General features: G+C 40.0%; 1 pseudogene; it reads left to right on the top strand.

Moving 5' to 3' along the window:
* Window positions 1-26,617, top strand: part of LOC102521274 — a 65,616-nt pseudogene continuing 38,999 nt past the window's right edge.

Genomic DNA, 26,617 nt, shown 5'->3' with positions numbered 1-26,617 from the left:
CCCAGCCAGGCCTGGACCGTGCGCCCTCTGCAGGACCACTCTGGGGTGTTTGCTGGACTGAAGGGGGAAAAGCAGTCCTCGGAAAGCAGGTATTCACTGAACGCGCACTCTGGGAGGCTTTGGTGCTGGAGAAATCATAAACAAACCAGCCCCAAACCTCTGCTCTAACCGAGCTGACGTAGTTTGCCCATTCTCCTTATGCTTTATAAATGACGAGCGCATAAAAACGTTCATTCATTCACTTGCCAGGCATGCTTCCGCATTTCTGTGTTAAAGCTTGCATTCTGGTGAGGTGAGGTTACATAATCATAAACACGATAATTTTGAACGGTGTTAAAAAAAATGTGAAGAAAGTAAAACAGGTTAATGCTTAGGGAATGATAGGCAATCGTGGTGGGGGAGGAGAGGGCACAGGGATTCTGTGCCTACATTGGACGGGTTGGAAGGTGACCAGCGTAATAAATAGGTACCGCTCATTGCTAGTGCCTGGGAGATTGTAGGTAGCTAGGACGTTTAGTTCAAAGTTGCCTATGAGGGATGAAGAAGAGAAGTAATGAGAACAGTTTAGGAAGCTAATACAGTGCCCACAACAGTGGACCAGTGCCAGACAAGGTGGTGACACTTCAACATGCGTTGCATGTTTAAAACCCCCAATAATTCCTTGTGTTTCATTCATTATCTATGAACGAAGGAGGTAATTTCTAGAAAAGAAAGAGCAAGCTCATGATCAGAGAGTTAGGACTAGATGTGTAAATATTAAGAGAGCCCAGATTTAGGGCTCTGGGCACTGCACCCCCATGACTGGAAACTCCCCACGATGGTTTAGGGCAGCATCACTGTCTCAGCTCTTCAGCTCTGCCTAGTCCTTCTCCAATAAATCTTGTGTCGGATTGCAAATTCTTTTGGTATGAGTTAATGTTTGGGTTTGCCCCAATGAGAGGGAGACCCAAGTCACTCTTGTGTAACCTTTTCCAATGGACTGAGCAACGGGCTCCTACTTGTGGGCTTTAGCAATTCCATCCACTTAGGTGTGTTTTATTTATTTTTTTTATCTCCATCCATATGGAACAGAGAGCGTCAGAATGACAGCTGGATTCTAGGCAGCAATTACCAGGAATTTTTGGAATACTTGTCATGAGAAGAAAGAGTAACTAGTTAATCTAGTTAATTATTTATTAAAACATTTGTTGAACACCCAGTCAGTGCCAAACAGTGGACTGGGGCTAGTGACAAAGTGGTAAGCAGGAGCATGCAGGGTCACTACCCTCATGGTGTTGTCAGTTAAGTGGGTGTAAAGGCAGAAATAAGTTGTACACAAGGGCACAGGAGCTTGTAAAGGGGGGACTAATCTGGTCTGTTAAATCTGGGAAGATTTCCCAGAGAAAACCATGCTTGTACTAGATTGCTCTAGGAGAACATTGCTGAGATGTATGTGAGATAATGGTTTGTCTATGTTTTCTTCTAGGAGATTTATTGTGTCTGGTCTTATGTTTAAGTCTTTAAGCCATTTTGAGTTTATTTTTGTGCATGGTGTGAGGGAGTGTTCTAATTTTATTGATTTATATGTGTCTGTCCAGCTTTCCCAACTCCATTTGCCGAAGAGGCTGTTTTTTCTCCGTTGTATATTTTTGCCTCCTTTGTTGAAGATTAATTGATGGTAGGTGTGTGAGTTTATTTCTGGACTCTCTATTCTGTTCCATTCAATGAATATTTTAAAGAGTTGTGGATCTGAAATAATCTCCTAGGTGGGGCTTGGCTCAGATGATTGCATGTTCAAGTTTCAATGCTCTCATTGAACATAAATGAGAATAAAGATATTTTAGTTGATGCCAAGCTCATATCATCTCTGATTAGGTTGTTTGGAATTTTTTCCTCCCTCAGTAAAAGTCTGAAGGTTTTGGTAGAGCAAAGGATTTGAATGCACATTAACCTAGTTTCATGTACTGGATGTATAAATACTGCTGTGTAGTTTGGGCAAATTACTGAATCTCTTTGAGGCTCAATTCCATCTTCAGTAAATATAATATAATGACACTGAGCTTTGTGCATTGTTCAAGGAGACATGACATGCTGTATGTAGAATGTTGGCATATTGAGATACTTAGTTTCTACCCTTCCTTGTTACATTAATCATTTACAGAAGAGAAAGTAGTTTGTTGCATATTTGATGTCTCTCAATAACGGGTCTGTATGTGTTTTAGGTCTGCACTGTCCAATCCAGTAGCCTTTAGCCACATGTGACTATTGAGCACTTGAAATGTGACAGTCATGTTAAGGTGTGTGAGTGTATAACACATACTGGATTTGAAGCCTCAGAATGAAAAAAAGGGCTGTAAAACATTATATTAATAATTTTTATATTTATTACATGTTGAAATAATATTTTGAATATAGAGGGGAATAATAAAGTGGCCTTTTAAAACGTGGCTATTAGAAAATTTAAAATGATTCAGGTCATTTTAACATGGCTTGTATTTTATTTTGGTTGGACTACGCTGGTCAAGACACCGTACATCTCTGGTAGAGGGAGATGAGTATGTTTGAAAAATCTGTGGGTGTTGCAGTGTCCTCTCAGCAAAACCCTCTGACCCCATCCATCATAACGATATTCTTACTTCTACTACTCCTCAACACCCTCACAATGGAATCGCTCTCTCCACTCTAGATCTCTCTCTTGACTCTCATGTTTGAAAGGACAGCCACTTTCCATACATTTCCTTCTAGATATCTCATGGTACCTCAGGTTCCTCGTGTACTCACCACCACATTCTGGGGCTGCACTGCTCTCTCCATACTTCTCTCATCAAATCTCATACCACCCACTCATGCTTCCAATCAGTTATTCACTTATTCACCCATTCATTATTTATTTTAAAGTATGTCCCATGTGTCAGATACTGAGCTAGGCGTTTGGAATAGAAAGATTCATATGATAAAATGGGGTTCCCTCCCACACTGATGAAACATACAGTCTACTGGGAGCAGTAGACGTTTACACAGGGACACTGCGATAAGCAATTATATTCTTTTTTGGTTAAATCCTCCAAGAGCCAAAATTTTGGCCTCTCCCACTAGCTAACTGTACGCTTTTCATCAACGACTCTGTGGAAATTTGTCGTACGAGAGACAGGTTTTGATTCATGATAAATCAGGGAGCAGATCTTGACAGTGTAAGGTCCTGGGGCTTAGAACAGTGGTCAGGATCATGATGGGTGTGATCTAAAGTCACTGGCTCCATGCTGGCCCCTCTGTCTGGAAGTCACAGTTACTGAAGATGAGAGAGAGGGTGATCAAGGAGGAAGTGAGGATTATCAGCTGCCTGCAAAATAGGCTTCTGCTGCACCATGTTTCATACAGGTACCATCCTAAAGCATTCCTCATGTCCAAGCTAGGTCTTTTCTTGGTGCAGTATAAAGAAACCATCCTGAATTTAAATTCCTGCCACTAGGTGTGTGGCCTTGGACAATTTCCTCATCTGTGAAATGGACAAGGTTCCTGAAAGGATTGTGGGAAATAACATGCTCGACACTCCTCCCCCTGAAAAATATTTTAGGATGTAGTCATGGAAACAGTATAGGACCAGGTTTTCAAGGAAGGTCTTAACTTCAAATATTCTGCCTCTTTATCCCTGTAATAATAACTTACTCATAGTTTTCAAAATATGCATACTGAGGGAGGGTTGAAAAATATGCTAACAGGGAGTTGGTTTTGATTTCAGCATTGCACAAAAATCCAAAATGTTTGCTGATATTTCGTGGTTTATTTTCAGAAAGGCTCTTTTATTCTGCAAACACTGCAAAGACCAGAACATATATATTTTTGCACAGCTAGTGAATGAAAATTCCAAAGAATCTCATATCTGTGCATTTTCCAGGGGGAGGGTAGGTTGATGTAGAGTCAAGTTTTGAAATTAGAAACTGTGATATGTGTAGAAAGCAAGGATATTCTTGTTTATGTTACAGTTTTCTTTGTTACCTTCCTCCTGCCCACAAGTAATTTTCTTTTCTGCTCAGAGTTGAAGCCTGTATTCATTTTTTTTTTTTTTTTGCTCATAAATCACTGGGTTTGCTTGCAAAAAGACAGAGTACGCTTGATTTGCTTTTAGAGCCATTTGCCATTGACTGACTCTGTTCATGAGTCATCAAGGTTACATTCATCTCAACTAGTGCACATTTGTGGAGACACGGTTTATAGAGAGCTGTGTACAAATCTGAACCAGTGAGAAAGCAATGAATTAAAAAAAAAAAAAGCACACTAGCAAGGGTGGAGCTGATTGGAAATACTGCATCCGCTGGCATCAGATGAGCTGCTAGTTCCATCCAGGGGAGATAAGTCTCACCTCCCTTCTGGCCCCTCAGAGCAGGGGAGGGAGGCCAGGAGAGTCCACTGCCTGAATCTCACAACGACGTGAGAAACCATCTCTGCTTTTCTTCCGTGGTAAAGATTTCCACATGAACCCAGAAATGCTTCACCTATCGAACACTGGTGGGTAGAGGGCAGAGCAGGGTGCCTACAAGAATTTTCTGGTTAAATGAAACACATCAATTAAAATGCCAAAATCTTACTCACTTTAACCATTTTGAGTAAAAGACATAACTCTAATATGAATCCTGACCCAATTCTGCTTTTTTTTTTTTATCTACTTAAGCCTCAGTTTTGTTTTTGTTTTTGTTTTTGTTTTCAACTAGAAAGATGGTTGATGAGAAGACTTGGTGATTCCAAGTATCTTCCAGTTTAATTATGCAGTGACTCATGGTCTCCATCCCCAGCTTCTTAATAACATTACAGTTAAACATTTTTCTTAATGATGCTGGGTCCTCATTTTGCTTATGGAAAGACTGTTCCTAATATTAGTAACAGGTAATGATCATTGGGCATTTTCCTTACAGCAGGCACTGTGTTGAGCATTAAGTATTACCTGTAATACTAAGCACAGGTCGAAGCCATCATCAGTCTACATTTTACAGCTGAAGACATTGAGGTTCATAGGCAGTAACTTCTTCAAAGTGACTCAGCTGACGAGTGGCTGAGCTCATGCAGAAGGAAGGGCTGTCGTTAGGGTGGCTGTTGTTAATCCCGGCTCCAGGTTAGAATCGCCTGAGGGGCTTTCAAAACCATACTGATGTCCAGATCTGCACCATAAATGGCTTAAAATAGAAAAGTCTGAGTGGGCAGTGTTTTCTCAAAGCCCTCAGATGACTCTAAATGACAGTCACAATGGAGCCTGCACCATTTAATACTGTGCTGGGATTTCTCTCATATGCCAGCTTCTGGACATTGGCTTAAAGAGTTAATTAACCCCTTGGAACAGCCATCTTGGCTGGAAAATAGGGGCTCTATCATCCCCACCGTGTGAGAATTACATGAGACAGTTGCCTAATGGGGTCACTTCTGAACCTGGCACTCACAGGCGCTCATCTAGTGAGCATTCCTGTCTGCCTCCTTCATCCTCTGCTGTCTGGGTTTCTGCTCACTGCTCTCTGTGGGCCTGGCTGCAGCGTTGCCCTCGCTCTCTTATTTTTGGGCCACTTCCAAGTCACTGTAGGTTGGGGAACCAGATAACCAGGAATATATATATATTCCCAGACTTTATTTTTTCTGGTTAAATGACCCATGCCATGTAAAATGACAATGTATTATTCGTTCTAACTATTTGGGGGGACAAACCTCTTCTATGAATCCAGATCCAACTCTGCATGACTTAATCTATTTAAACCTCAATTTGCTCAACTGGAAATAGGGTAGATAAGCCAGTGATTTAAGTATCTTCCAATTCAATATAAAGCCACTTTGTTAAGAGAAAACAGGCTCTGAGTCAGGGCTTATGAGTTTTTCTAAAATGACCTGGCTTGAATGCAGGGATTTGGCTTAGTGCAAGGCTCAGAGGCATTTTCCCCACTTCCAGGCCACAGTACATAGTCACCAAAGCCTAGCCTGTCATAGAAGAGCAGAGATCTGGTCTGACTCCTAATATTACAGATGAGAACACTGAGAGCCGGAGATAGAATGTGACCTACTCAAGGTCACCCAGTGAGCATCACCAGAGCTCGGGTTAAAAGCTACTCTCAGCAGTCCTGCACTGTTACCTGGGTGTGTTTGTTGGTTCATCTATTCATTCATTCACTCATTCATTCATTCACCCATTCATTCAACAAATGCTTACTGAAGGTCTGCTGTGTGCTGGGCTCTCTGAGAGGCATCACACTGCAGCGTGCCCAGGACAGTGTCCCTGCCCTCCTCGAGCACATGTCTGGGGGGATGAGACCAGCTGGCATCATCGCCATCTCCTTTTTGCAGCAATCTGGATTTTGCAACCCTCAACTCTCTCTCTCTTTTTTTCCTTTTTACACACTTTTAGTTAAGGAATATTTGATTCAGTAATCACGTAAAAACCACAAGAGTTATTTATGCTGAAAGATGGAAACATTGATGATAGACCAGTTTTAAGGAAATTTTATTTGCATAGATACACATACACATAAATATAAAACCCATATAAAGGGTGAAAATAAGTATTTATCACATAATTTCCAAATCAAAGTTGAAAAATGTTCAACTGGCAGACAAAGATGACATTAAGACTCCAAAATTTCTAAGCCATCAATCAATAGCTAACATGAGAACCTCTTCAAATGGTTCTAAAGCTAGTAGCAGAACTCTTTATGAGACACAACATTGTACAGCTCTTCCCGGACTTTTGATGGGGCTATATCCTGAGCAAACTATCTTTAATTGAAAGTATCAGTTAAGTAGAAAATACATTTAATACACTTGGCTTACTTAGCCTAGCCTGCTTTATTGTTAATTTTAACTTTAATTTCTTTTTACTATTTTTTATTGAAGTATAGTTGATTTACATGTGTTAATTTCTAGTGTACAGCAGAGTGATTCAGTGACATATTCATTTTCATATTCTTTATCATTATAGGCTACTACGAGGTATTGAATATAGTTCCCTTGCTATACAGTAAGACCTTATTGTTTATCTATTTTATATGTAGTAGTTAGTATCTGCAAATCCCAAACCCCCAATTTATCCCCCCCACCCCCAGTAACCATAGCTTGTTTTCTATGTCTATGAGTCTGTTTCTGTTATAAGTTCATTTGTATCCCTTCTTTTTTATTTTTATTTTTTTGAGATTCCACAAATAAGTGATATCATATGGTATTTTTCTTTCTCTTTCTGGCTTACTTCACTTAGTATGATGATCTCTAGGTCCATCCATGTTGCTGTAAATGGCATTACTTCATTTGTTTTTATGGCTGAGTAGTATTCCATTGTGTGTGTATGTGTATATATATGTGTGTGTGTGTGTATATATATATCTCACAACTTCTTTATCCAGTCATGATGGACACTTAGGTTGCTTCTATGTCTTGGCTATTGTAAACAATACAGCTGTGAACATTGGGGTGCATGTTTCTTTTTTCCTCCAGATATATATACGGGAGTTGGATTGCTGGATCATAGGATAAGTCTATTTTCAATTTTTTAAGGAACCTCCATACTGTTTTCTATGATGGCTGTACCAAAATACTTTCCCACCAACAGTATAGGAACTCTCAGCCCTTAAACAGAGCCATTTGACCTTCCTTGCCCACTCTTTCTCTTCCTCTTTACTTTTATTTATTCTTCTGCCTCCTTTCCTTTATTTCATCATAGCCCCACCCTTCTAGGACTAATCAGGCCTGCTGGATTCCCCTAGCTTCCCAGCAATAAATGTCCAGAGCCCTTCTAAGAATATTCCTACTCACGACTTTACAGGGTACATCTCCTGAGACATGGTTCATCTCCTGAGACATGGTTCCTTAATGGGGTACCAGGGATTGCCCTAAATAGTTTATTGGGTAAGAAAAAAACATTAGAGCTTCTTAAATAAAAATAAACCTTTTCCTCTTAAAAATTTAAAATTCTAATTTTAGCATATATATAATATAATGTTATATTACATATTAGTGTGTATATAACTAGTATCTATATTGTTAGTATCTTTACATTTGTTTGTGGGGTGTGAACAAACATTATTTTACACAATCAGACACACTTGGAAACCACTGCTTAATAACATGACTTTCCAGAATCCCATCATACCCCCTGTTACATTCTGTACCTTGAGATGATACATCACAAATCTGTGCAGCAGGTTGGACTTCTTGAATATGGAAAGGTGTCCCATGTCATGCTGCAGAAGTGAACTCTGAGCCTGGAAGAGACAGAGTTGTTGTTAGAAAAGTTGGCAAGTCAAGAAGAAATTAATCTTTGCAAATCTTAAGCTCCCAAATGTTAACCACTATATATAAAAATAGATTAAAAAAAAACAAATTTCTTTGGTATAGCACAGGGAACTATATTCAGTATCTTGTTTAATGAAAAAGAATATGAAAATGAATATGTGTGTGTGTATATATATATACATACACACACACATGACTGGGGCATTGTGCTGTACACCAGAAATTGACACGTTGTAACTGGCTATACTGCAGTTTAAAAAAGTGACCAAAAAATGAAGAAGAAATTAATAAATGAAACTGCAGATAGATTCAGGAGCCTATTTGAGGGAACAGTGGGTGACCTCGTCTGACCTCAAGGCCAGTTGATGTTCCATTTCCCACACATGCCGAGTTCTTTCCCACCTCTGTGACTTTGGGATGGTGCTTCTCTCAGCTTAGGATGCTCTTCTTGTCACTGTCAACATCTTCCAGTGTGGAGTGGAGAGAGGATACCTTTGAAGTCAGGCAGATTTGGGTTCTAAAACGTCTTTAACCACTTAAGAGTTGCATGACTCTTGGCAAGTTTCTCAATAGATCTGAACCCCAGTTCTTCATCTGATAAGGATTATACTCCCTTGCTCACTGGGCTGTTGTACAACTGAAATACATGTGAAATTCCTGCTTATGCTAAGCAACCAAACAAATATTTGTCTCCTTTCTTATTTCCAAAAGTCAATTTTCAAGGAATAGAGCAAGTTGGCTTTTCAAGAAAAAAAATGAATGTATAAAATCTTGGAATTAACATTGATGTTAATTTTTGATAAAACCTTCCCCAGTTGTTAGAGTTAAATGCCTCTTTCTGTTCCAACTGCACATGCTTGTTTCTTTCCTTTCTATCTGTAGTATGTTTAGATCTTTGAATGACCATCTCCCTCACAAGATGATGTGTCTCCCAAGGGCAGGGACTAGGTGCATTTCCCTTCATGTCCACAACACAGTGTTATGTTCATAGAAGGCCACCTTTGGAGATCCGTGCTTCATTCAACAAGATTTATCAAGGGCCCAGCTGCCTGCCAGTTGCTAGTTGTCATTTCTGGCAGAATCCATATGTTCTTATTCTCATGTAATAAGGTGTGGTCTCTGCTCTTCATCATCTAGTACAGTGGTAAGTGTCAGTTGGTTCAATTTTTTTGAATATTTTAAAGATAGGTATTAACTCTTCTTTAAATGTTTGAATTTATCTGTGAGGTCATCTGGTCCTGTACTTTTGTTTTTGGGGAGTTTTTTGATTACTAACTCAATTTAATTACTGGTAATCAGTCTGTTCAGATATTCTGTTTCTTCCTGATTCACTCGGGAGACTGTATGTTTCTAGGAACTTACCAGTTTCTTCTAGGTCATCCATTTATCATTGTAAAATTGTTTGTAGTAATCTCTTCTGATTCTTTATATTTCTGTAGTGTCAATTGTAACTTTTCCTCTTTCTTTTATGATTTTATTTGGCTACTCTCTCTCTCTCTCTCTTTTTTTTTTCTTTTCTTGATGAGTCTTGCTAAAGGTTTGTCAATTTTGCTTATTTTTCAAATATCCAGCTATTAGTTTCCTTGATCTTGTCTACTATTTAAATGCCTGTTTCATTTATTTCCACTCTGATCTTTAATATTCCCTTCCTTCTACTAATTTTGGTTTTGTTCGCTCTTTAGGTATAAGGTTAGGTTGTTCATTTAAGATTTTTCCTGTTCTCTTAGGTAGGCTTGTATTGCTATAAACTTTCCTTTTGGAACTGCCTCTGCTGCAGCCATAAATTTTGGAACTTTTTGTTTCCATTTTTATTTGTCTCAAGGTATTTCTTGAGCTCTTCTTTGATTCCTTTAGTGATTGGTTGCTTAGTAGCATATTGTTTATCCTCCATGTGTTTGTGTTTTTTGCAGTTTTTTTTTTTTCCCTTGTAGTTGATTTCTAGTCTTATTGGATTGTGATCAGAAAAGATGCTTGATATAAATTCAGTTTTCTTAAATTCACTGAAGCTTATTTTGTGGCCTAACATGTGATCTATCCTGGAGAATATTCCATACGTACTTGAAAAGTATATGTATTATGCTGTTTTTGAATGTAATGGTCTTTATATATATATATAGCTATATCTTTATATATCTATATCTACATCTATATCTATATCTATATATTCCATCTGATAAAATGTGTCCTTTAACCAGTGATTTTTTTTTAAATTGATTTCCTGTCTTCATGATCTGTTCATTGATGTAAGTGGGGTGTTAAAATCCCCTACTATCACTGTGTTAATGTCAGTTTCTCCCTTTATGTCTGCTAATGTTCGCTTTGTGTGTTTGGTTGCTCCAGCGTTGGGTGCATACATAATTACAAGTGTTCCATTTTTTGTTGGGTGGATCCCCTCTTCATTACGTAATGCTCTTCACTGTCTCCTGCTACACCCTTTGTTTTAAACGTCTTTGTCTGGTATAAGTAGTGCTACCCGGATTTCATTTAGATTTGCATGTAATGTCTTTTCCCATCCCCTCAGTTTCAGTCTATGTGTGTCTTCAGATCTAAAATGAGTCTCTTGGAAGTAACATATACATGGGTCTTGTTTTTTTTTATCCATTCAGCTCCACTGTGTCTTTTGATTGGAGCTATAGACATGCTGGTGTGTGTGACTGGCCCCCTGTGTGAATGACTGTAAGGCCTGGCAGCAACTCTATTGACTGTTTTTGTGTGTGTGGCCAGTCCCCAAGGCAAGTGCTACTTTAGGGGTGCACTGGTGCCAGCCAAGAGTGCCTGCCAGCACTGGTGGGGCTCAGGAGCCTGCATTAGAGGGGTTCCAGTGCTGGCTAAGGGCATCCACCAGGACTGGTGGGACAGAAGGGGCTGCTTTGGAGGGGCTCCAGTGTCAGCCGAGGGTGCCCACCAAGCTTTGTGTGGTGGGATGGCTGCTTTGTATGAGTGCCATCTGGGTTGGGTCCTTAGGTGAACCCAGGGTGGTGCAAGCAGTGCTCATAAGTTAGATGGGAAGATTGAGAAATGGTGCTGCCAGCACAAGGCCTGTTAGGTAGAGGGTGAGCCAAAAATGAACAACCAAAACCCAAACTTGTGCCTGGCAGTTACTCTGTACACAGAGGAAGTTCCAACAGATCTCTGCTTTTCAGACACATAACCTAAAATTAGTTTTTTTACATATGACCCACTTGCTTTTCAAACTGCTGCCTCTGCACTGGGACTTGAAGTGAGTGAGTTTTTGTGTGCACCCTTTAAAAGCAGATTCTCGGTTTCCTTCAGTCCTCTATTTTCCCCAGATGTAAGCCCCACTAGTTTTCAAAGCCAGACATTATGAAGGCTATCTTCCTGGTGCAGGTTTCCCAGGCTGGAGTGCCCGGTGTGAGGTTTGGCACCCTTGCTCCCCACAGAGGAACTCTGAGGCTCTGACATCCCTCCTGCCTGTGGGCCACAGCACCAGAACTGTGGGTCCCAGCCAGACTGCATCTCCACCCCTCCTGCCCATCTCAGTGTGGCTTTTTCTTTTTATCTTTAGTTGTGGAAAACCTTTTCTGCTAGTCTTCAAGTCATTCTCAGTGTAGTTTCTCTATGTGTAGTTGTGTCCATGGGAGGAGGTGAGGATCTTCCTACTCGGCCATCTTGTTCTGATCTCTTATATAACTTTTTCATTATTCTTTAAATGAAAAATCTTCTTCTGAGGGCACTAGATATAATAGAAAGCATTTTAGAGGAACTGAAAATGAAGGCTAATGTGCCTAGAGTCTTTGAGTGAGGGTCAGATAGTGGTCAGAGAGTCAGAGAGTAAAAGAGGTAACAGACACAAGATCATGCTACCTTGATGGAATTTGGATTTTATTTAGGGTACAACTGGTCACCAGTGAAAAGTTTTAAGTAGCTGAGAAACATGATCTGATCTGAGATTTTCAGAGATCATTCATCTGGAGACTGTGTAGAAAGAAATTAGAGAAGAATGAAAATGGAGAAACCAGTTAGAAGCTCTTCTAGTAATCCAGGTAGGAAGTGATGATGGATGGTGTTACAGAAGTGGCAGTGGAAATGGAGAGATTGTGCAGCTGAATTTATTCTTCAAGATTTTCTCTGATCTATAAAAAAGTTCAATTTTAAAAAGGCATGTCCTTGGTCCATGTAACCATTTCCCTGTACTCCTACAATACCCAATGCTTAATCCCATCAGAACCCACATTAAGTTGAATCATATGTAATTGTCATTTTTTGGATGCCAAGTCGGTCACTATCATAAGTTTCATATGGCTTAGGGTAAGTAAACTTAATTCAGTTGAACATATGCTTTTTTAACATCTATTTTGTGCCAGCCTTGTGCTGGTTCTTACTGTGTTGTGTTGTGTCTATTTTAATCATCTGACTTTGCTGTCATACAAGGACACTTAACTAAGAGGCAAAGACCACAACTTGTATATCTGCATTTCCAATCACCTGTACAGTGACTGGCAGATTTTAGCAGGAAGAGATTATCTGTACAGAAGAAGCAAACCTGAAAAGGTTGGAGTCCTTGGCCACATCAGGAGAAAATGTGATTAAAATCAGCAAAGGTAGTGACTCTGGGATGGATTTTCTGGTTCAAAATGTCACTGTCCTTATGTTTGGTAAATGATTGCAGACTCAGAGGGAAGTGGGAAGAATAGAGAGAATTCTGTAATTCTTACCCAAACCTAAGGGGACATTGGTCTCATCCCTTTAGCTAAAGTCCTATGAATTTTTTACTTTTTACATCTAAAGTTGAAATTTAGCTGACCCTGTGGTGTGGCGCTGTGGTCTCCAAGATTGGCTCTTGCTTTGGAACCTTATTCTGAAAGAATGAGTTTGGAGTCTAGTTGAATGACAGAATAGCAATGAAAGTCTTTTATAAAATAAAGTAGACTTAGAACCTCAGGATGGGAGTATACAGCTCTGCAGAAGCAGCATATGGCTTTGTGGGGGGTGAGATTTCCTCTGCAGATCCTGTGAGGGCCACCATGACTTTGTCAGCAACCTAATACATGTAATCTTTGAACTTAATCCTTTGCACCCTGGGCCAAGTCCAAATCACGATCTCTGGTATGACAGTAAAAAAAATGGGCTCTCCTCTGACAAGTAAAATAAACACACCCAGAAGCAGCACATTTGTTTGAAATAATGATGATAATAATGGTAACAATAATAAGACATTTATTAATTACCCAATATGTGCCAGCCCTCTTCCAGACACTTCGCATGCATTGGAAAAGTTAATCCTCACAACAATCCTGTGAGACAAGTACTGAGCGCTTTCATAACTTTCCCGTATTTGCACAGCTCATAAGTAGTAGGGCTGGGAAGTCACTTATACCATGACTAATCTTCTAGCCATAGCTACACGTCACTGTGCTACCGTGAAGCTTCCTTCTCCTGTGCAGATCTTACCTTTGTTTTTGTCATATGATTTGTTTGAGAGCCTCCTCACTTTACCTAGCCTGGAAAATTCCTGGGTATGCATTAAGACCCATTTAAAGAAATATGTGATGATTTCTCTAACTTTTTTGTGTTTTCTTGGGACTTGGTACATTTTGCTATTACACTAAGTTATTATTATTCGTCTAAATGTTTGCCTCCCGTTAGTAAACTGTGATCACTGTGCTTCTTTCTTCTTCTTATCCTCGGGACCAGGACCACGTCAATGCCTAATAAATGTTTTATGAGTGGGTAATGAAAGAATGACTATAATAACTTAATTATCTGAGCAGAGCCAGAATTCAAACAGTAAGCAGCCCAAATGAATGGCCAAGCACTCATGAGCTCAAGTGCATGCATTGCCCTCATAAAATGTTGTTGAAGTGTGTCAAATTATCTGTCCATCATCTCTTTGTAATGGGATGGCCCTGACCTCTGATGATGTAGTCCCACTTGAGCAACCGTGTCTCTGTAATGTGATCCCTCACCTCTAAGCACAGTGGCTGATTCAGGAGAGCTACTCAGCCCTAGCTGAGCCAGTGAACTTCTTTTGGAATTGGCTATTATCTTGAACAGAGGACATGTAAATTTAAGAGCTGTTGACAATGGTAGCTTTCCACCATTTAGACTGGGAAGCCCAAAGGCTTGTCTGTAGCCAGTGGGAAAAGTAAGGAAGTACCTGGGAAAAAGAGTCAAGTTTATAAATTCAGGAAGACTTCCTGGATGGAACTCTTGTAGTAGTACCCCAGTGACTGAGATCTACAGATTCCATGAGAAAATGGCCATTTATATTCTGTTCACTATTATGTCTTCAGGTCTAGCAGAGTGGGCATTTAATAATTATTTGTTCAATGAATAAATAAGCAGGGTCCTGAGAAGATGGAACACCTCAAGGCAGGGAAGGGACGGTATTACCTCGATTCTGGAAGTTCTTATATCTCATGTAGTGTTATAATTGATTGCCATAGGTGACTCCATCATTTAACTTAGAAGCTTTTGCTTTGAAAAATATTGCAGAAGTAAATTTGGGTGGATTAGATAATCATGAGTTACCTGGAGAGCTTTTCTAAACATTGTGTTCTGGGTATCAGCCTGTGGAAATTATGATTCAGTTAGTCTGAGTTGGGGTTCTACATTCTGCATTTTCCAAAAATTCCCCAGGTGACTTTTTTAGGGTTTCATGAATTCCCATACCCTGTGATTCACCCGTCTCCCAGTTCTAGTTAGACTTTTTATTGCATTAAATTTGTGTTTTAGGTAGCATTAATTTGCCTTTCACTGATTAAGTATCAAATGTATGTAAAGCATAGCACAAACTGCTTGCTCTGTTTTTAAATCTTCCTAGTAGGAAAGCAGTTGCCACCTCCCTTCAATGAATGAAAAACTAACACTTAACTTTCAGGTCAGAGGTTTCATGATACCATCTCATCAGAAGGTAAGACAAATCCCTCCACTATGTGTGAAGTCATGAATCAGTAATATGACAAGGTCAGAGAATGCGGATTTTTAAAAAACTATTTTTAACATCCCAAGTTGGAGTCATTTATCCTGACCCTTTTTGCTTGCTTTTCAGAGAGATAGGGCACAGACTTAGTTTGAGGTAAACAGGAAGCTGAAACTCTGACCATGAAGGTAAACTATGTCATTGTGTATTATGAACTTGGGTCTGTGCTTAGAGATCCTGAAAGTCATGGGACCAGTGGCTGCCTATTCAGAGGGATGGTGGCTAAACTGTGATAAAGCAACCATTGATTCAGGCATCTGGGATTCTAGTCCCCATTTCTGACTAGCTGGATACATTACAAAGCCATTTCCCTCTTCTGGGTAATCCTCATGTCCCACTGAGAGATGGCATTAAAGTTGAGTTGTTCTAAAATTCAAGGCCTCTGGGATCCCAAAGAGTATGAATTAGAAATCAGAAGTTATCACTTTGCCTGATTATTTGGAGTCAAGATGTTCAAAACCACAAGCACAAAACTTGAGTACCACAATTGCATGGTAGAACTAGATAATAAGGTGGTCATCCATATGTATACATGTATTTATAAGCATCTGAATGAAAACAGAATTTTTCACAGCTTAGTTAAGAATCACTGCATCGGATAGTATCTGAGGTCCCTTCCAGCTCTTAGATAAAAAGAAGCCATGTTTGATTTCCTCGCTCTGAGAAGTTTTCAGTCTTCTTCCCTGACCATAGACAAAGTGAACTTCATTCTACTCCATCATTTATGGAGATTAAGTCTACAAATAACATGAGGTTTCATAATAAACCTGAGCACACATGTGCCAAACATCCTACTAGGCATTCTCAAATGAGACACAGGAAATGGAGGGTGAGTGATCGCTGCTCACCATGGTCACCATGGTTTACCACTTCCTCCCCTTCTGCATGTCCCACACTCCTGTACCAGACTGCATGTGGAGTCACAGAGAGGACTCTGCCTTCGCTTGTACGCACCACCTTGTCTTTCAAGGTGGCTCCTGTTCATTCTTCAAAACTCAGTTTTTTAAGCTGCACCTTGATAAAGCTGAAACTCCTTTGCGTTCCCACTGTCCCTCGGGCACAGTGTGATTGGCTCTCTTGTTGCATCACGTTTGTGTTGTTGTCACCATTGTTGTCTCTTTCCTCCACTAGACCATCAGTTGTTTGAAGGCAGGGATCATGCCTTTTTTCATTTAGGCAGTTTTCAACCTGGCACCGACTAGTACTCAGTGTTTGATTACAGAGTGAATGAATGGCTCAGTGGATAACTAAGACCCAGAAATATTCACTGTCTGCTCTGTCATAGGTTCTCTGTGACAGAGGGGCAGGGTGGGTGGGTGGAAGGCCCCCTTACAATAACCCCCCAGCTCCCGTATCATCTTAACAGTGCCAGGCCTTGTGACTCACTTCAGCATTGTCCCTGATTGTTCTTTCTCACCCTAATTAGAAATGTCCTTAGGTCTTTAATTCCAGTTGCACTTTTTTTTTTTTGATGTGCTGTTTACACTCGTATCATTTGCATCATCTTTAGAGCTGATGATAATTGCAGAGTCTGCTAAAAAAAAATTCTCATGAAGGGCTAAAGGTGCTTTCTGAAGTTCTAAAAAGCTCCTCAGGTGACAAGAGAAAGACCCAAATCCCAGTTTTCTAAGAAGTGTTTGCTGCCACAAGAGGCAGTCTCATGCCTGTACGTTCAGCACGGCAGGTGATTTTCTGATTCTTGTAGCTGTTTTTACTTTTTACTGCATAACTACTAGCTTCCAAAATGTTCATTGCAATTTCTCAAGCAGTCTTAACTTGACCTTTTGCCTCGTTTTGCAGGTGAGATTCAGAATAGATAGGAACCTGCTCAGGGCCACACAGCTGGAAAGTGGCTGGAGTAGAGTTTGGCTGTGGTTGCAGCTGGTTTCATAGGGGAAGCTTTGTCTGTTTTTGGCACAGTGTCATCCTGCTATGACTCATTTTATTGGATGCCAGTTTATTGTCAAACCACATCTTAATGACCATTCATCTTCCCCCTTCAGTTTGGGCAGAGTGTTTAGGTATTTTTTTTAACATTTTTTATTGATTTATAATCATTTTAATGTTGTGTCAAATTCCAGTGTACAGCACAATTTTTCAGTTATTCATGGACATATACACACTCATCGTCACATTTTTTTCTCTGTGAGTTATCATAACATTTTGTGTATATTTCCCTGTGCTATACAGTGTAGTCTATTCTACAATTTTGAAATCCCAGTCTATCCCTTCCCACTCTCCACCCCCCTGGTAACCACAAGTCTGTATTCTCTGTCTATGAGTCTATTTCTGTCCTTTATTTACACTTTGTTTTTGTTTGTTTGTTTTTGTTTTTGTTTTTTAGATTCCACATATGAGCGATCTCATATGGTATTTTTCTTTCTCTTTCTGGCTTACTTCACTTAGAATGACATTCTCCAGGAGCATCCATGTTGCTGCAAATGGCATTCTGTTTCCAGTTTTTATGGCTGAGTAGTATTCCATTGTATAAATATACCACATCTTCTTTATCCAGTCACCTGTTGATGGACATTTAGGCTGTTTCCATGTTTTGGCTATTGTAAATATTGCTGCTATGAACATTGTGGTGCAGGTGTCATCCTGAAGTAGATTTCCTTCTGGATACAAGCCCAGGAGTGGGATTCCTGGGTCATATGGTAAGTCTATTCCTAGTCTTTTGAGGAATCTCCACACTGTTTTCCATAGTGGCTGCACCAAACTGCATTCCCACCAGCAGTGTAGGAGGGTTCCCCTTTCTCCACAGCCTCTCCAGCATTTGTCATTTGTGGATTTTTGAATGACGGCCATTCTGACTGGTGTGAGGTGATACCTCATTGTAGTTTATAAAGGAACCTTTCTTCAATATCTGACCTCTATGGAAAGTAGTATGAAGGTTCCTCAAAAAATAAAAATTAGAACTACCACATGAACCAGCAATTCTACTCCTAGGTATATATCCAAAGAAAACAAAAACACTAATTCAAAAAAGATACATGCATGCCAATTTCCAATAGCCAAGATATAGAAGCAACCTACCTACCCATCAATAGATAGATGAATGGATTATGTATATATATGTATATATATACATAATATATATACATAAAATGGAATATTACTCAGCCATAGAAAGGAATGAAATCTTGCCATTTGCTACAATGTGGGTGGATCTAGAGGATGCTGTGTGAAGTGAAATAAGTCAGACAGAGAAGGACAAATATTGTATGATTTTACTTATGTGTGGAACCTAAAGAACAAAACAAATGAACAAACATAACTAAACAGAAACAGAGTCATGGATACAGGGCACAGGCCATTGCCCAAGGGGAGGAGGGTGAGGGGAGGAGGGAAATAGGTGAAGGAGTCTGAGGTACAGACTTCCAGTTACAAAACAAATGATCTGTGACATGACTTGCATAATGTGGGGAATAGAGTCAATAATAATGTGATTCTTTGGGTGGCAACAGAAGTTAAGTAGACGTACCATGGTGATCATTTCAAAATGTACAGAAGTGTTGAATCACTGTGTTGTGCACCACTCCTCCAGTTTAGAGCCAGCCCATAGAGGAGGGGTCAGAAATTGAAGAAAGATTCCTTTATAACATATCAAGCCTATTTCTTTATTTGTTTTCCTTATAACTTCTTATCATTAGCTGAACTTTCTCTAAGTTTTTATAACTTCCTCGTTTATTTGGCATTTTGTGTCCCCTTCATTATAAACCCCAGGGGAAGAGGGCATTGCCTGCTTCTATCACAGCTGAATCTCAAGGACCCAGAGACATGCCTCATGTCTGAGACACAGTTTCCAAATGAATAAATGTACCCAAGGAAAGATGCATAGAAGAGGCTCAGCTGGTTTTAGCTCCTTTTGTCTTGGGCTATGTATTTATCATGGCATTATCTCCCCATGTTAATGACCCAAATACTAGACTGGAAGCATGTACTTATTTGTTTAACCTTAACAGGGAGACTTACCTCATTGAGGTAGCATTTGGAGTAAGAATTAAATAAAATGAAAAGCCCTTAGGAAACAAAGGCCACTCTTCTGCTCCCTAGGTCAGCTTTTCACATTTAATTAGACTTCTGATGTCCGTTACAACTCCAGCCTCGTTACAATCTCCCTGTGGTTTGCTCCACTACAGATGGAAACCAACGACCGAGCCCTCTTGAAAATGTAGGCTCAGAGTGGAGGCCGCCCAACAGCTGCGTGTTCCTTGGTGTCAGATAATTGCTCATAATTCATTTGCATATCTTATCAGAGATGGAGCCTAATTATCTTCTCCTGCTGCAAAGTCTCTGGAGAAAAAGGTTAGTATCTTTTTTTCTTCCTTTTTTTATTTTCTCCTTAGGAAAAGTAATATCTTTGAACTTGATTTCACCTTGGGGAAGCAGAAGAGGAAAAAATTATATATTTTTAAATTTTCTTAGTGCAAATAGTTTTTTTTTTAAACCCTGGTTTTCTGATTTTCTAGAGAAATATTTAGAGTGGCATCAGGGAGTAAGGCCCTGAACACAGCGTGTGTGAGGTGGTATAAATTAAGTTCACTCCAATCCACGTGTTTCTTCCTCTGGACTCCTTTCCCCATGTCCAAGTGCAGTGAGACCTGTGAGAGGCTTGCCTTCATGCTAAATTTAAAATGTCTGTTATAATGTCATCTTCTATAACATTATATGCACATATATACCTGTGGGTGTATGGTTTTAGCAAAGTGAGGTGGAGAGATGTGTTATTTTCCAATCACTTTCCCTGATGTCACCAGCTTATCTGGCTAATTACAGGCCCTTCAGTAGCAAATTTTCAGGTGTTTATTATTTGGCCGATGACTTCAATTTCCCACTACACGTATAGAGACTGAATTAATGAGGTGCACAAGCTGGGAGAGTCATGTATAATATTACAAACATTATGCAAAGGAATCTTGAAAGATTCTGCTTCGCACTTAAGAGCTTAACAGAGATGTCCAAGATGTGAGTCTGGAGAGGTATATGCTTTCTGTGAGATCCATTTCAGTTCCCCTGTGTGAGTGTGTGTGAGTGCCTGTTATATTTCTTGTCTACCTGGGGTGCAAGGAAATAGAGTTTTGTGCAGGTGCTGCTTTCCTGGCTCAGGGAATTGTAGATGATCAAGTGACTCATTTCAAGGTCAGAGACTGGACTCAAACCTTGGGGTCTTCCTCAGTGTGAACCTTCTTTCCCAGCGTGAAGTAAACTGATGTCTGATAAGGCAGAGCAGGATCCACAGGATAAACCAGGCAAACCTGCGGCTTTACTGCCTTATGTTGGTAAAAGCTCAAGACAGGGAATGTGTCTTGTGCAAAATTGCATCCTCCAGTAGCATAGAGTGGGCAATCAACTGGTGGTTATTTTTTGGTATCCGTAAATAACAGCACCTTCGGTTTACAGAGCACTTTGATGTGCACCAATATCTTCTGTTTTTATTATTTCATTTAATACAAATGACAGTAGTTCAAAGTTGGGCCTATAAGGCTTATCTTACAGATCAGGAAGCTGTACTCAGAGAATTTAAGAGATTGCTCCAAGTCACAGAGCAGGTATCTGCTGGCACCAGCTCTTCTGTCTCAACTGACTCTTGTTGCTCTGCCTTACCTGTCCTCGTTTTTTTGTGGTGTTCAAAAGAAATATGAGTGAATGAATGAATGAATGGTGGCTAAGGTAATGTGCTGTGCCCTGGGATTTGAGAGGTTGGCCTGGCAAGAAGACCCCTACAGAGGATTCATCAGGATCCTCTTGGCAAATCCAGGCTGCAGGGTTGGATTGCCCATGACAAATGTAGCAGGGGGAAACCCACTTATATTGTGCTTAGATCTGCAAATTATCTGTATTGCAACATTTTTTTCTATAAGTGATTTTCTTTTTTAGTGGATCTGCTCTTGTGGGTCCATATGCTTCTCAGTAGCAGGAGCCACGGTGCTGAGTCCATCTGTTGAATGCAGTTAAATGATCATGTGTAAGAGTCCTGTCTTTTCAGGTGCCTGTTCTCCCTGCTCCTCTCCAGGTCAGCCTCTGAAGGGTTGGGGGAGGGACTGTAGAAGACTTTCTGGAGAATGAGATGGGAGGAGTCTCAGCTTCAGGTCTGGGAAGTTGTACTGTCTTCTGGCTTCCCTGGTCTCCATGGGAACCTTCCTAACCTCTCTGTTTCTCATCCTGCCACCTTCCTCAGCTAGCAGTCTCCTGGCTCATTCTCTCTCAGCCCAGGCAGGGTGCTGTGATCTTCGGTTTTCAGGGCTTAAATCTGGTCTCGTTGGTGATGATGGCCTGGGTTACGAGAAGTGCAGAGAGCCTGGAAGGCACTGGGTACTGACTGATTCAGTCCATAGATAGGGTCTGTATCCCTAAGTGTTCAAAGCAAAATGGACCTCAGACTGTTTGAAGTGTCAGGGCTAAGAGCACACCCTCTACTCACCATCCCACCATAACACATCTCTTCCCAGACTAGCTTGTGCTGAAGGAGAAATGATGAAAATTCTGCTTAGTCAAGGGATTTAGGGGGAGCAGCCAGTTCTCCTTGGAGGACTCTATTAGCATCCTAAGAAGTCATCTGAAGGAGGCCTCAGGTCAGTGGGCTCAAATCTGCAAAAAGGACTGTAAAACCTCTCTGCCTACCACATAGCTTCTCAGAATGTTCCCTGTATCGGTGAGGTGGTCTCTCTGAGTTAGGCAAGCAGTGAGGGCCTTTGGCTCCTAGGTAGTGGCTGGATATTGGTTGGGAAGGGACATCTGGTTTTGACCCAGAGTTAATGAATCTCAAAGTCTCTTGACCTACCCGAGGAAAATGCTTTGCAAATTCAGAGGTCGGGTGAATGCACTATGAGAAATTAGAGTAATTTAAATAAAAATGTATATATTGAGTGTCTATGATGTGCTGGCACTATTCTAGGCACTGGGAAAAAAATCAATGGGGTGGGCATTGAGAGTTAGGAGGGAAAAAATCAAAATATCCAACTTCATGACACTTATATTCATTATGGGTGTCAGATAATAAAATAACTAAGTGAAATGAAATAACTATGTTAACTGGAAAAAAAGCAGTAAAGGAGGATGTGGGGGAGTTGTGTTTTAAGTTGCTTTGGTCAGAAGACATCTCACTGAGGAGATGACATTTGAACAAAAACTTGAAGGAAGTGAAAAAGTGAGCCTCATGGAGATCTGGAAGAGAATTTCAGGTAGAAGGTAGGGCTGTTTTAAGTATATGGTGGAGAAATAGGAAGGAGGTCCATCGGGCTGGAAAGTAATGAGTCAGGAGAATACAGATGGAAAATGAGGTTAGAGAGATGAAGGGTTAGGGCCGTGATCATGGAAAGGGCTTCTGGTTGTATGTCAGGTGAGATGGAAGCCACCAGGATCTTGAGGAGAGTGACGTGGTCTGATTTCTTAGAGAATCACTGGGTCACTGTGCTGAGACTCTACCCCACTTCTCTAGGAGGAGAGGTGGAGGCAGGAAAACCAGTTAGGACAGGTCACAATAATCCCAGCAAAAGAGTTATTAGCAGCTTGGACCAGAGTGGTGGCAAAGAAAAAGTAAGAAATAATTGAATGTGGATGTAGTATTTTGTAGAAGAACCAGTAGTACTGATGAATGGATTTGAGGTGGGGTGGAAGAGAAGAAGGAAAATTGGGATGACTTCAAAAGTTTTGCCTTGAGTCACCAGAAAAATGGAAATACTATTAATTACAGTGTCAAAGGCTGTAGGTGGATTGGGTTAAGAGGGGAAGATCAAGGGTCTGTTTTGGGACACATTAATTTTGAGATGCCTATACAATATCCTAGAATGTTTGTTGAGTAGGTATTTGGAGTCTGTGTTAGGGAGGAGGTCCCCTGGACATATAAATTTGGGAGTCATCCACATACAACAGTGAGATGAGATGAGAGCACCACAGGAGTGAGCGTGGACAGAAACAAAAACTCGGTAACACAGCAGAGCCCTTCCCCAGCACCCTAGACCTTTAAATCCAACTTTCTGCTCGATGTCACCACCTTGGTATCCTGCAGGCACCTCAGGCTCAATGTGTCCAAAACTCCACGCATATTCTGAGCCCTTCCAGAGCTTCCTAAGGAATCACAGTACTAGCACTTAGTTCAGTGATTTTAAAAGGTGATATTCTTGAGCTCTTATTATGTGTCTGGCATTTTGCTGAGCCCTTCACATGCATTATTTAAGTCAATCCTCACCATATCATATGGAGTAGCTGTGCTGTTTTCTTTCTATTGCAGATAAGAAAATTGAGGGTTGAAAGTTTAAATAAAGTGCCCAAGATACACAACTATCAAGTGGGAACGTTTGATGGAGAGCCCAGCTCTCTTGGATGCGGAACTTATATTCATAACCATCAAGTCACACAACATCTTAATATTCAGGAAGAATGTCTAGAGACTTTTATGGCTTCTCAAATTCATGACTTATCACAATGTTTTGGGTCCTGGGGTCCTTTGAATAATATGATACAAGCCATGAACAGTTCCTCTAGAAATATGCACATAGGCAAAGAGAGCCAACATTTTATATTCATTTCAAGGTTTCACAGGCACCTTAAAATCCATCCAGGGACTATCACCACTTAAAGATCAAAGATCTCTGCAAAAGAATTTCCACATTATGTCCCTCATATTTTCCATCATAAAGTGTAATAAACACTTACTGAAAAATTTAAGTGACTCTTAGACTTTGTTTTATTTATTTTATAGAGTATATATTCATACAGGTCATAAATCAATACCACGCACCTTATTCCAGACCTCATTCCTACCTCTAGTCCTATCGACTCCTTCTTGAATCTGCTAAAGCCTCATATTTGTAACAACTTCTGTTACTTTTCTTGAGTCTCTATGCAGAGTCTCTTTAATATAAAAATAGCCAAGAATGTATTTGCTGGTCCCCCACTCATCTCTTTCTTATATAAACATAACATAGTTTGCTGTTAGATCTTCATTTCTCTTTAATTGATACATACTGGGCATCTTTCCAGATCAATACACAGAAAGCTTCTTCATTCATTTTTTATTGCACTATATTCCATTAGTCCCACACTGATGGACACTTGGGTAGTTTCTAATACTTTCTATCACAAACAGTACTTCAGCAAATAACCAACAAAAGTAATTTTATGCACATGCAGAAATACTATCAGAGAAAGTCCCAAGAGTAGAAAAGTTAAAGAGTAATGGCATTTATAAATTTGATAACTATTACAAAGTTGCACTCCTTAGATACTGAAACCTCCTGCATACTCGCCAGCAGTGTAAGTCAGTACCTGCTCCTCTGCGGCATCCCCAGCAGCTGGCATAGTGGTACACTTCTGAATTTTTGCCAGTCACATAGGTGAGAAATATTTCTGTACAGTCTTAATATGCATTTTTCCTTTCATGAGAGGGATGAGTACCTTTCATATGTGTTAAGGCTGCATTTATATTTCATTTTCTGATAACCTTGTGTTCTCCTTTTTCATTTGGGGTTTGGTTCCTTTGGACATTAATAATTGTATAAATATGTGACTAGAATATCTATAAAGTTACTAAAAATATATTTCTAAAATTTATTCTAAGTGGCATTATCCAAGCTTCTTTTTCTTTTTCTTTTTCTTTTTTTTTTTTTTTGTTACAGCCAACACACCTGTGGTAAGTTCTCATTGTTATCTTTCAGTGCCAGGGGTTTTCTTGATGGTGGAACAAATCCAGCTTAATATAAAGTCGGCAGCATTGTCCCCCTCTGCACCAAGATGAGTCAGTCAGTCAGTATTAACCTGCTAACCCAGAAGCTCATTTAACTTGGGTATCTTTGTGTGCCAAAGCACTTTCATCTAATACATGTATGTTTTGTGTGTTGAGCATTTATCCTGGTCCATACTTCCCCACAAAGAGCCTTTTCAGCTTTTCAGTTTAGGGAAAAATAAAAAACCCAAACCCAAACCAATGTTGTTTCTTCAATTAAATTACATTAAACAGGAGAAAACAATTCTTAAAATTCTTCCACCAGCCTTTACTTGATGGTAAACCTCTGTTTGACCAGGTTCACCAGCTCCTTTACCACTTACGATTAAGAATGTGTATTTGCACATTCCTGGCTTTGTCCTGCAGTACATTCCCACCAAGAGGCTTTTGTTTCCTGTGTTTATCTTCTCATGGCAAGTCAACCACCTGCTCAGCTTTCGCTACTGTTGTCTCTCTCACATGGTGAGTGATGTTTTTCATGGGTGAGAACACGTACTGAAATAGTCCTGTTAAATTCTTCTATTTCTGTCTAGAGCGTACTTGGACTCATTCACCTTGGACTCGTTACCAAACTTGATACTCCACTTCCACGTTCAAGCAAACCTTTTGCTTTCAGTCTGAGAACTATTACTTTCTCGGAGTCTTCACTTTTATCTCCAACATTAGAAATTGGCTTTCTTTATAGGGACATTAAAATTTTTTCTTTCATCCTTTAATTTTTAAAATTTAAAAAAGTTGAAGTATAGTCATTTTACAATGTTGTGTTAGTTTCTGGTATACCGCAGAGTGTTTCAGTTATACATATCTATTCCTTTTTATATTATTTTTCATTACAAGCTATTACAAAGTATTGAATACAGTTCCTTATGCTATACTGCAGGACCTTGTCTGTCTATTTCATATATATGAGTTTATATCTACAAATCCTGGACTCCCAATTTATCCTTCCACACCCCGCCTCCTCCCAGTAACCATAAGTTTGTTCTCTATGTATGTGAGTCTGTTTCTGTCTTGTAAATAAGTTCATTTGTGTCATTTTTTTAGATTCCACATATAAGTGATATCATGTGATAGTTTTCTCTTTCTGGCTTACTCCATTTAGTATGACAATCTCCAGGTCCATCCATGTTGCTGCAAATGGAACTATTTATTTTTTTTATGGCTGAGTAGAATTCCTTTATATATAATGCCACATCTTCTTTATCCAGTCATCTGTCAATGGACATTTAGGTTGCTTCCATGTCTTGGCTGTTATAAATAGTGCTGCTATGAACATTGGGGTGCATATATCTTTTTAAAGTAGCATCTCCTCCAGATACATGTCCAAGAGTGGGATGGCTGGATCATATGGTAAGTCTATTTTTAGTTTAAGGACTGTCCATACTGTTTTCCATAATGGCTGTAATAGGGACATTTTAAAAAATCAGTGACCTCCCCCCCAAAATAAAGTCCATCCCTTTACATGAGTTACAGTGTTCACAACGAACACAAAACAACAAAGCTGAATGGAGTACAAGCAGATGGCTAGGCTCTCATGAGGACCCTCATGCAGACAGTGTGATGTAAGACTGTAGCAGGTGGGCTGTATGCGGTGAGGCTGAATTGATTTCCTGAGGACCTTGACACCTCTGGTGGGGGGAGGATTTGTCTGAAGGCCACAAACCTTAAAATATGCTGTGTTCATCCTCACAAACCCCCAAATAGCAAAGGGT

Source organism: Camelus ferus, chromosome 36 (genome assembly GCF_009834535.1).
Source record: "Camelus ferus isolate YT-003-E chromosome 36, BCGSAC_Cfer_1.0, whole genome shotgun sequence".
Classification (NCBI taxonomy): Eukaryota; Metazoa; Chordata; class Mammalia; order Artiodactyla; family Camelidae; genus Camelus; species Camelus ferus.
This window is presented reverse-complemented; position numbering and strand designations above follow the sequence as displayed.